Genomic DNA, 12,571 nt, shown 5'->3' with positions numbered 1-12,571 from the left:
ACACCTGAGGGTCAGATGTCCATTGTGGACGTGCATTTAGAAAGCCCATCTTGTCTTACAGGCAAGAGACATTCCCTCCTACTTTTTAGTGTGTGCAGAGAGAAAATAATGAGAGTGTCCAGGGAGGCATGTAATCACTTACAGGATCTCATTTCATGGGAGTGAAATTTCCACGCGTGACTAGTAATTAAGTCTCATTGAATCAGAATTTCTCTTTTTCATTAAAATATGAGCTTTAATTATATAAAACAATTGCTGTTAAAATGATTGCATGCATTTATTTGAGCTTTGAGTGCCCTCTACTGGAACAAGAAAAAAGTAAAAAATCAATAGCAGGGAGGGGGGCTTGCATGGATGGGTCCTAAGGACTGAAATGTTATCGTTATTGTCGGGAAAATAACAATAATTGTAAGCACTCAACATATGTTATTCACAATTACCTTACAGTGATCAAAACTTTTTATAAAAATTACTCCTTAAATGGACCTAATAGTGCATATCTTCCAGGTTTTATATTTACAAAAATTCCTGAAGGATACCGATGAGAGAAGCATCTTCTTAGCCTCTTGGCTTGCTGTCTTATTTCCAGTGACTACATGTCTCCATACTATTGTGTTTGGTTTCCCGCCATGGCCTCTGAAACAAGTTGGCCCCTGGACCAATTTTCTTCTTAAAACCTGTTCCTTCCAAAACCATGTGTGATATGGACTTGAGTCTGGACACCGAATTCCGCATCTCAGCTTCATGGGCCCTTGAGCCCGTGTGCTCTTACCCCCCCCCCCCCCCCCCCCCCCCCCGCCCTGCTTTAGCTCCTTCTGCACTCAGCCCTTGGGCTGAGCTGTGCCTTTGATCATCCCCATCCCCCCTGGGGACCTCCCAGCTCCCTCCTTCCGCCACCACCACACCCCCCTCAGGCCCACACTCCTCCCTGTCAGCAGGACTGCACCTGAACTCCCTTCCCTGTCTCCAGGTCTCCATCCAACCAGGCTCTCCACCCTCCTTGTTTCAATTCCTTTCCTAACTTGTCTGTGCTTCAAGGCTTGTTATTGCAACCACACTGTCATCAACACACTCATTTCCACCAACCCTTGGAGCGTCTGTTGTATAGGCCTTGAAGTCTATTCCACAGCAGCCTCACGATCCATTTGAGCCGATTCTAATTTCCAAGTTGCCGAGTGGTGCCTTTGCCCCTGGGTGGAAGCTCCGTCCTCTAGGCCAGTCTCAGGCGGGACCTCAGGAAGGCTCAGCAGTGTTCATTCTTATCTGCTCGTTTTTCTCATCCCTCAGGGATTTTTCAAACCTTGACTACTCTCCTTGTCAAGACTTGATTTGCTTCTTCATTTCCAGAAAACAGCTGAGCGTAGGAGACTAGCCTCTTCTCCATTTGTTTTGGATTCTATTCCCTCCCAAGCGCTCTTTTCTGTTCTCCCTCTTCACAGGTACTTATCTCTTGGCCTCAGACTGTAAACATTCCAGATTCTCCAGTGTTCTGCTCCCACCCAGAAAAAGCATGACCCTCTCCCAGCCTTGACTCTCACACAAACCGCTGCCCCGTGTCTCTGTGGCTTCACCATGAGGCATCTTGAAAGCGCAGACTCTCTCCTTGCTTCCACTTTCCATCACCCATTCACTCCTCCATACAAGCCACTTTGGTTTCATTTTTTTCTATCCCTATCAGGAACTGCTCTCTCAAAGGCAATCAAAGGCAATCAAAGGCCTCTGTAACATCAGGTTTCCAGGATTAGCTACCTTGTTGCTCAGCCATTTGCAGTAGCTGATGCACCAGAGCTCAAGATGGCCATTTGCGTTCCTGTGCCCTGCCCAGCCAGTAGGAAGAAGGAAACGATGCGGTGAGACATGTTCTTCCGCTGAACGATACCTACGGGCAGCCCTGTCCACTGCTTCAGCTCGCATCTCAATGGCCTGAATGCGGTCACGGGTCTAGACCTCGCCACAAGGGAAGATGGGAAAAATAGTCCATTCTGGTTGGTTAAATATCCCACTAAAATTTAGGATTCCATTCCTAAGGAAGAAGGAAAAAACTGATATTTGGGCATTTTAAATTTTGTATACCAAATGTTAGCCCAAGCACGAATGCATACACACATACATGCAAATGAGATTAGGGTTTAAAAATGCAATAAACTACACTTTTTTTTTTTTTTTTTGGTATGACTTTCTGGAATTTCCATCTGATACTTTGTGCAGTATCTATTGTTTGCAAATTATTGAAATTTTAAATCCTAATATGTGCTTCATGTTTTCTAAATGTCTTCTGAATATATAAAAAGAGGACATAACTTTATTTTGAAGTTAAAAGTTAATAAATACATACTAATTTATCCTTATGGATATTATATACACTTTTTGTGTGCAAGATTTTTTAAAAATTAATCTTTAACAGACTGCAACACTCTTATGTTTTCCCACATATTTTTCCTGTATCAGCAAACGATTTTTTTTGCAAAATGAAAGTTTTTTTTTGTTTTTCAGATCACAAAGACTCCTGACAGTTATACTGACATTAAGATCTTTATTTTCTATTCTATTGTGATTTTCAAGTTGTAGTTTTTTTTATTCCACTGAGGTCATCTTGTAGAGTAGCAAGCTACATATGTAAAGCCACATGCTCTAATTCTCAGCAACACTGAGTCTGACAATATTCATTGTAAGGAGTTCAATGCATTTTACTTCATCTATTCCTCTCTGTTCTACTTAACTGCTGTTAATTGACCTGGGGTAATAGATCCATTATATTAAATGATGAATTTCATAATATGCCACTGTATTTTTATAAAACAAAATAGATGAACATAGGGGAAGGGAAGGAAAAATAAAAAATAAAATAAAATATAAGAGACTCCTGACTGTAGGAAACAAACAAGCGTTGCTGGAAGGGAGGTAGGTGGGGGATGGGGTAACTGGGTGATGGGCATTAAGGAGGGCACGTGATGTAATGAGAACTGGGTGTTGTATGTAACTGATGAATCACTAAATTCTACCCCTGAAACTAATAATACACTATATCTTATCTAATTTTAACTTAAATTTAAAAAAATAAAAAATAAAAACTGCTTTGCCTTGCACACTTGTTTCTTTTATTTATTTTTTAAATTGTTTTTATTTTTTAGGTAGGCTCCGTGCCCAATGTGGGGCTTGAACTCACGACCCTGAGATTAAGAGTTACAATTTCTACTGACTGAGCTGGGTCAGGAGCTCGTGCACATTTATGTTTCCAATCCATATTTACAAGTATTGCACGTCACTCCTAAACTTCATTGATTTTTTTTTTTTTTTTGACAGAGAGAGACACAGCGAGAGAGGGAACACAAGCGGGGGAGTGGCAGAGGGAGAAGGAGGCTTCCCGCGGAGCAGGGAGCCTGACGTGGGGCTCGATCCCAGGACCCTGGGACCATGACCTGAGCCGAAGGCAGATGCTTAAAGACTGAGTCACCCAGGGGCCCCTAAACTTCACTGATCTTAATGTTTACCTTGAGTCCTTTTTTTAAAATTTTTAAAAAATTAAAAAAAAATTTTTTTAAAGGTTTTATTTATCATTAGAGACAGAGAGATACAGAGAGAGAGAGAGAGCATGAGCAGGTGGAGAGACAGAAGCAGGCTCCCTGCTGAGTCAGGAGCCAGACATGGGGCTCGACCCCAGGACCCTGGGATCACGACCTTAGCCAAAGGCAGATGCTTAACCATCTGAGCCACCCAAGCGCTCCTACCTTGAGTCCTTTTATGTAGGACTTTTCCATTCTTGAATTGTTACTATCATTTCAAACTTCCATCTTCATCCGTTGCCATGCATCTTTAAGTTAATCTTGTTTTGTTTTAGTAAAGGTACACAAGAGTTGCATTTTCTGACTGCTTGCGTTTTGACAACTTTTCATTGCCTTACACACAATGCTACTCATTTGGGATAGGTTATTCTTGTAATACGCCCCAGATACACAGACAACTTAAAATAATCAATTGGAACATAATTAGAGCCAACACGGAGTTTTACAACATGGTTGGCGCTGATATGTGTGCATCAGTGGTGTTCCCTAAACCACAGGAACTGGCTTGGTGAGAAGCGTCAACTTAAAGCGCTATAAATATAAAATGTTTTGTTCTATTTTTCGGAATCTTCCCCCTCCCCAAACTTTGCCTTCAACAATGCTATGGTGAATATTCTATCCATATCTCTTAACAACATCTTGGATGGATTCTGTAATATTTTAATTATTAAAATGTATCTAGAGGGAAGATTCCACCATGCCGTTGATTTAAGTTCCTTGTCTCTTTTTCCCAGCATAGGTTTGATCCATGGCACTAAGAATCTGAAGGCTGAAGAAAGACCTGATTACCTCTTTTAATTATACTTTCCCCTCATCCCCCTGGAGAGCTTTTTGAGTCAGCTATGCTGAAACTGCAAAAGGCAGCTCCAGGCTGAAGGGACGAGCAAATAAATAATAAAGAAATTAATAAAATATATAAAAATGTTCTAGTGAGGTGAAGAATTAGGTGTGTTCTAGGAACTATTAAAAGGCCAAAGTGACTTCAGATTAGTCAAAGAAAGTTGTTGAGGGGTTGACAGCTGCCAGATTATGGGGGTTTCTGAAAGCCATCAAGGGGCCTGAGGTTTTATTCTCGCCACAATGGGAAACTATCAGAAACTTTTGGACAAAGGAGATACATGATCTGATTTCTATCTTTAAAAGGCATCTCTGGGGACACCCAGGTGGCTCAGTTGGTTAAGCAACTGCCTTCAGCTCAGGTCATGATCCCGGGGTCCTGGGATCGAGCCCCACATCGGGCTCCTTGCTCAGTGGGGAGTCTGCTTATCCCTCTCCCTCTCCCTGCTTCTTCCCCTGCTTGTGCTCTCTCTCTCTGTCAAATGAATAAATAAAAAATCTTTTAAAAAAATAAAAGGCATCTTTGACCACTATGAGAAGGATGGTCTGTAGGAGGCAAGAGTAGAAAAAGGAACACCAGTTAGGGAATGACGGTACTGGTCTACGCAAGAGAGGCCCACGGCCTGGAGCAGTGTGGTGTCCAGAGATGATGAGAAAGCCCCAGACTGTGCATGTATTTTGAATATCCAGATAACAGGATATGCTGATGAATTCGATCTGGTGTGGGAGAGAAAGAGGGTAAAGAATGACTTCATATTTTTGACCTGAGCAACTGGGGGAATGGAGGTGATACTGACAGAGATAAAATGTGCTGGAGGAAGAGCAAGGTGATGGAAATAGGGAATCAAGAATCCAGTTTTAGACACGTTTGCTCAAGATGCCTATCACATCGAATGGAAATGTTATGTAGGTAATTGGTTATGTGAGTCTGGATCTCCCAGAGGAGCTGTTGGCTATAGATATAAATGCAGAACCATCAGGGTATATATGGCATATAAAGCATAGGAGTGGAGGAGGTCACTGAGTGAGAGTATATTTAGGAGAGAAGAAATCCAAAATCTAAGGCATGTGGGGTCCCAACATTTCGAGGTTGGGATGATGAGGAGGAAGAAACAAAAAAGCTGAGAAGGAGTGACCAGAAGAGTAGGAGAACTGGTGTGGTGTCCTCCCTGGAAGCCAGATTTAGAAACACTTCAGAAAGTGTTGCAAGAATCAGGTCAATCTCTTCTTTAGCTCCAGTGGCTTCATCTTAGACTAGCAGTTTTTCGAGAACACCAGAAAAAAATTCCCTGCTTCAACACCAAAGTATGTTTTTAGAAGTATGCTTTTCCTTTGCACTTCCTGGCCAGCAATTTCTTTTCCTTGTGTGTTCTTACTTTTTCAAGACCTCACATGTAGAAGGCCACCCTTCCCACTGAGACTGTAGTTACATCAGTGCACATTTAACTCATGTGATTTGAATTACATGCAGTTGAAGAAAAGAGAGAACATAACCATGTGGTGGATGATTCCACCTGGCACTCTACTCAATGCATATGCCCAAGAACAGGGGAAAGAGATGTGCATCTGAAGTTCTTCTGGGGTTGTACTCACAAATCAATACATTATGAACCTATGGGTAGACTGTGGGACTTTTCAAGATAATTTCATATATATATATATATATACACACACCTCCTTAGTGCTTATCTTAGAATCTAGCATTATGCTAGATGTGATCACCCTACCTGAACTGGAATGGGGTGCAAACTGTGCAGGATAAGTTCATCAACAAAAAGGGTGTATGGAATGTTCTGAGCTCCAGTTGGCTTGGGTCCTGGCAAGTCATCTGCACATCCATCTCCTCATTGTGCAGCAGTTAGGCATCCTCTGGGCTCTGCAGGACTGAGATGGAGTTTTCCTCAGCCAACACTCAGGCTCCCTGGCTCTGTTAGATTCCATGGACTTTTCCTTGGTCCCTAACGTAGTCAGAACCCCTATGCTGGTGGTTATTCTCACACATGGAACATCGCTTTTATCAGAAATCCTCCATCTTCTCCCTCAGCAACAGTACTTCTATTGAGGTGACTACATAGCCCACAGCAGTACTGTTTGGTGGGGTGAATCTGTTTAATTTGTTTTATTTAGTTAGACTTTTTTGAAAACTGACATTAAACAGCACCAGTCATTTCTAGTTTTAACGGCATAGAAGACCCCTGCTGCTTTTTTTTTTTTTTTTTTTACAGAGAAAAAGTAGTTAGGTAGCCATTTAAAGTCTGTCTTTTGAGACAAGCACGTAGTGGTTTTGTGGTTGGCAAGGCAGGTTGTGAGGCATAGCTTCCATAGGTGAATAAATCTTGGCATGGTCCCTTTCCTTGCTCTCTATCTGCATCAGTAGATTTATATAAAGGGCCAGATAGCCACCAAGAACGAAAAGAATTAAAGATTTGAGGTTCTCATTTATTAGAGGATGTCTGATGGCCTGGGGGTGCCCAGGATGTGGCCAGCAGATGAGAGAAGGGGCTTCCAGGGAAGCTGGATGGAAGCTCGAAATCAGGGCCTGTGTTAATGAAGAGGATGAAGAGAGCTCTTTTTTTTCTTCTTCTTCTCCTTCTCCTTCTCCTTCTCCTTCTCCTTCTCCTTCTCCTTCTCCTTCTCCTTCTCCTTCTCCTTCTTCTTCTTCTTCTTCTTCTTCTTCTTCTTCTTCTTCTTCTTCTTCTTCTTCTTCTCCTTCTCCTCCTTCTCCTTCTCCTTCTCCTTCTCCTTCTTCTTCTTCTTCTTCTTCTTCTTCTTCTTCTTCTTCTTCTTCTTTTAAGATTTTATTTATTTATTTGTCAGAAAGAGAGAGCAAACACAAGCATGAGGAGTGTCAGGCAGAGGGAGAAGCAGGCTCCCCGCTGAGCAGGGAACCTGATGTGGGGCTCCATCCCAGGACCCTGAGATCATGACCTGAGCCGAAGGGAGATGCTTAACTGACTGAGCGACCCAGGCATCCTGAGGAGACCTCCTCTGACAGAGCATGTGCTGTGACCCCTCTGGAACCAGTGTCCAGGTACCATGGCCTGTGTGCCCTAGGGAAGCGTCTGTGCATGAACGTAAAGTGACAGGATACATCTTGGAATTTGTGTCTGGTTCAGTGTGAAGCAACCATAGATGAGAATCTTCCCAAGAGCAGAAGCATTTTCCTGCATAGCCTGGATCCAGAGGTGAAGCTGGGGTGCTCTTCAGTGCCCTGGGGGTCTCTCGAGCAGATGAGGCCTTGCCCTGGGATGTTTGGCAGCCTATCTTGGTAGCAACACCAGGAAGTGGCAGTCACAGGAGTCTCCTCAGAGGAAATTGCCAAACATCCCCATTTCCTCCTCTATATAAAGGGTTATTCATTGATTCCCTTCCAGTCAGAAGACATTTGTTAGAGTCCCTGGAGGCATGACAAAGGCTTGTAGTCAATAATGATAAGGAGAAATGACACCTGCTTTTGCACCGCGAGCTGGTGAAGTGGGTCATAGCTTCATGAGAATTTTGAAGTAAAATTTGAAAATTGCCTATCACAGAAAGCTATGTGACCCCAAAGGCAGTGATATTTTCTTTAGCAGTGAGGAGGTAGAGCTTATGGGAAGCAGAATGTAATTAAAAGTCATATCCAATATTCTGCTGCTCAACTGATGTCTTATTAAAAATGTGTGCTTGTGGCCAAGGAAGTAGGAGGTGCACTCTCAGCTGTCAGGCCGAGAAAAGAGTGCTGTGCCCAGGATCCATCCTGAAAGGCCTGCTCACTCAGATCCCCGGTCCACGAGGAGGGAGTCGCTTCCATCGCCTTCCCACATGACAATCAAAATCACACCACAGACTTCACTTTTCTCACTTCTCCTACACAAGGGCTCATGGTTGGGCATAAGATAATGAGGACAGGCTCTGTCACCCACAATGTGGCAAGATAAGATGTAGCACAGTCAGGAGAAATTATTTTAGGGTCCCCTCCCCCAGAGTTCACACCGGTGACTCAATTCATCCCCTTTCTGGCTAATGGGTGAGAGCAGATACGGGATCCTCAGATGCCCTAAGTTTTAATTCTGGCTCCACCACTGACTTCATTTCTGTACTAGGTATACTATAAACATCTCCTGCATATGGCTCCTGGAAGACAGTATTCAACTGTAACTCACCTTACCAAATAAATTATAAGGAACACCAAATTATATTGTGAAGTCCTCTGTGGAGTTCGGTCAAAAGTTGCATCCTTCTCCAACCTGCCCGGCGTCAGTCTCCCTGATGCTTTGTGAACAGTCACTGCTTATAAATTGAGATTTATCCAAACATAATTGCAACAATGTTATCAAATCGTACTCATTTTTAGTGTTTGTAATTATGGTCACTAGCCCTCCACTTACACTTGACTCTGCCAAGTAATGGGTTTCTTAGATTGGCCAGTAAAACCCATCCTATGCCTCATATACTTTTCACAGCCTTTAATTCTGTCTCTAAGAAGATAATCCCTGATCCCAAACACATTGTGTATGTTTTACATGAAAACTGAAAAATTCTTGGTGCCAGTGAAGATAATAGAAACGCTAAGTAAATGAAAGAATCAACTAATGGCATTGAAGTGCATAAGAAAGAAGCAGAGGAGGAGCAGAGGAAGAAAGAGGAGGAGGATGGGGGGGGCACAGGAATTAATGAGTTACTCTCTGGACCAACAGTAAACTTAAAAGTAGGTGAAGGACATTTCCTTTACTCCCGTGCCTCGGTTTGTTTATCTGGGAAATGGGGGTAACAGCTCAACTCTGGCTTACTTAGTATTTATATTTCTGCCCTATTTATAACCACAGTTAGTATTCACTCACTAGCTACAAAACTATAAATGCCCATCAGGCACATTACACGTAACTTTCCGTAGAAAATAAAATATTATCGTTGGTCCCTGAATAATTCTACCTGTAGATTAAGTGTGTTTGAGGGTTGTATTTTCTTCCTTTGCTTGTTTCCAATGAGGTTAGAAATGTTTGTTGATTACAGTAATGTCATATTTTTTAAAACAGGAACCTCTTTATTATGGTACTTCCATATAGGTTTCCTAAGTCCATAAAACTCTAATAAATCCATGAGAAATTCATTGCTAAAGATTTAAGACTTAAATATTAAAACTCTATAGTCAGCAAATGTTCCCAAAGAAATGAAAATACCTAGGAAGCATATGACCATGTTTTTTTGGCCTTTATTTAAATATTAAAGAAAGGGATGGCTTATAATACCCATTTAATTATATTCCCAGAGAGAATGTGTATGAATCAGGTGATAATAGATTAACGTTGACTAGTACAAACTGCTTCCCAAAGCATATATTAATATCATATCACGGTCCTTGAACCACAACCCATGCAGGCTAGACTTCAGAATTTACTGTATTTCAGAAAGGTAACATGAGTATATGCTGTAAATTGTGTAGCATCCCCATTGGGGGCCAGAGGAAGCACTCAAACCCATTAAATTTTCTATAGTGAAACATATAAATATTCACACTAAGTGGGATAATCACTATTAAATATTCTCACATTGGTTCAAATAATTGACCAAAAATAACAAGTTTTCAGAGTTGTCCCCTCAGCCACCCCTGGAATTCCAGAATTGTGCATAAGCAGTTGTTGACCCATATTCTTTAAAGTATTTGGGATGCTCTGCAGCCACCTGTGGGAAAGTCTGCAAATTTAATGAGCACCCACGGGAGGATATAATATCACATATAAATAATAGCCATAGGCTCACATTTTCAGGGACTCACCAAATATGGAAGCTGGGGAAGTTTCCTGCCTTGGGTCCCAGGATTGAAATAAATGAATTCAAGATACTGCCAGATAGTGCTGCTAGAAAGATGGGAAGAGGAACCGTTAAAGGAGAGAGAAGAGGACCTATAGAGGGGGCGTGCCATGTAATATGTCTCAGGAAATTATCTGGCACTTAATAGAAGAAAATCAATAATGGGCAGGTTTGCAGAGATATTATATAAGATGAGAATTGAAGCTCCTACTCAAACCTCAGCCTGGTTGGCAGCAGGGCTCTCCACGGGTTCACCACTGGGCTCTAATACATGGCCCTGAACTTGGAAGGACCCACCCTTGGTCAGTGCTCTGCTCTTAGTGTTGGATTCATAATCATTGTTGAACAGGGACACCCCCCAACTTAATTTTGCAATGGGACCCACACATTATGTGGCCAGTCCTGTCCACAGGCAAGCCTATCCCTAGAATGGAGTGGAGGACAATCTTTGCTTTCTCTTTTTGCCTGAGTAGGAAAATCTGGTGCTCCAGGAGGAGCGAGTCTCACCAAGAGGAGAAGGCTTGCTCTGCTGGTTCCTCTTGGGTCTCCTCCTGGCACAAACTACTTGCACAAAAACTTGTAGATAAGTGATGCACAATGTCCCCCCTCTCTTTATGAGGACAGACAACTGTTTCCCTATAAACTCTCGATAAGCAATGGCATAGTAAAGGGTGCACAGTCCCTGTGAAAGGGGGACTAATGGGGAAGACCATCGGAGCAAGTGCCTTTGCTAGTTCAGCATAAGGTGAGGTTTTGGAAGGCACAATCTTCTCAAGAAGGTTAATGGGCATTATTGGATTTTATTGATTGATTCATTCATTCAACACACAAACCCCCCATACATCCATGTACCTTTCCACATACACACCCTCCATATACACCCCCACATATGTACCACATCACACACACATACACGCATACCGCCTTCCACTTACACCCCCCCACAAACACACTGTACCTCCACATACACACATTTTTACTGTGTCTAGTTCAAGCCAAAGAGATGGATTCTCTCCTACCTTAACAAAGAAATCTTTCCTCACTTCTTTCTTACTCGTCACTGTCCTGTTTTCCTCTTTCCCCTCACAGGCAACTAACTAATGGCAATTGTTGTTTATCCCCAGGTTCTCCACTACCTTCCCTTTAGTCTTTATCCATGGGCTAGCTTCTGCCACCATCATCCCATTTACAAGGTGCTCATCATGGTCTTCACTACTATCAAGAAAACTTGTCTCTCCCTCCTCAAGACTATAGTCCGGCCATGGAGATGTCCAATTGATAAGCATTTTCTAGAGCGCTCCCTGCCTGACCATTAGTTGAGTTTGGAACTGCTGACCACTGCCTTATTTGGGTAGGCTCTCCTTTGGTTTCTAGAACACAGTTCCTTTCCTGGTTTCCTCTTCCTGCTCTGATATTACTCTCAGTCTTCATTAGAGATTCTCTTTCTTTCCACAATGGTTGGGGTCACTGAGGATTTCCTCTTTGTCCTTCTCTCTCTCTTTTTTTTTTTTTTCACTCCACCCTTCTTCCTGGAGAAAGGGATGGATAACTTCCTGTGGTTTCAGTGGTCATTTATGCTAATGGTGGTATGGAGTGTGGTTAAGCGCCTAACTTCTGGAACCATGGAGACTCGGGTGTAAATCCTGGAACTTCTACCAACTGGACATTTGACCTGGGACAATATGCATAATCCCTCAAGCCTATTTTCACATACATAAAATAGAAAAAAAAGTAATTATCTCTAAGTGCTACTGTTATCGTGAAGATTCATTCATTTACCAAGATGTTTTGAGTAGCTACTATGTGTTATGCACTGGATATATAGTGATAAGAAAAACATATAAAAATCCTTGTCCTTGTGGCACTTCTACTATAGTGTGAGATAGACACTGAAGAAATGAGAAATGGGCCATTGGATATGCAACAGTGATAGGAGCTCTGAAGAATAAAGCAGGACAAGAATTAACAACCTAATAAATGGGAAAGTCAGTATAGTGCCTAGCATGGAGGGGATGCCCAGTAAATGCTTGCCACCAACATCTCCCTTGTCATCATCCTTCAAATCTGTCTCTAGCCTGGACTTCTCTCTTGATGCCCATAGAGACCTCAAATTAATATGTCTAGAGCTATATTCATCTCATTTCCCTACCTCTTATATTCCCTTATTTTTTATTCCCCACCTTGGTCAATAGCATCCAAATCTCAGCTGACCATCAGTTCTATCACCCTGATATATATTTTAGCTCCGCCGCCTTCTCCAGCCCTCCTACCTCTGACCTGATTTCAGCCTTCAGCATTTCTCACCTGATCTAGTGTAAGAGCTGAGTTTGCCTTCTTCAGGTTGTTCTGGTCAGTCCTCCACACAACTGCTGTGATGGTGG

At 42.4% G+C, this 12,571-nt stretch overlaps 2 long non-coding RNA genes across 5 annotated transcripts in view; one reads left to right on the top strand and one right to left on the bottom strand.

Annotated features, from left to right (window-relative positions):
* The window catches only part of LOC118522846 (uncharacterized), a 161,288-nt gene that overhangs the window by 38,473 nt on the left and 110,244 nt on the right, over positions 1-12,571 (top strand). The gene's annotated exons all lie outside the window — the stretch shown is intronic.
* Positions 766-12,571, bottom strand: part of LOC144379716 (uncharacterized) — a 131,804-nt gene continuing 119,998 nt past the window's right edge. Inside the window, exon 2 of the long non-coding RNA XR_013443061.1 lies at positions 766-800. This is a non-coding gene — a long non-coding RNA (uncharacterized LOC144379716). The remainder of the gene's footprint in view (positions 801-12,571) is intronic.

Source organism: Halichoerus grypus, chromosome 12 (genome assembly GCF_964656455.1).
Source record: "Halichoerus grypus chromosome 12, mHalGry1.hap1.1, whole genome shotgun sequence".
NCBI classification, from domain to species: Eukaryota; Metazoa; Chordata; class Mammalia; order Carnivora; family Phocidae; genus Halichoerus; species Halichoerus grypus.
The sequence above is the reverse complement of the archived record's forward strand: the minus strand, read 5'-3'. Positions and strand labels throughout refer to the sequence as shown.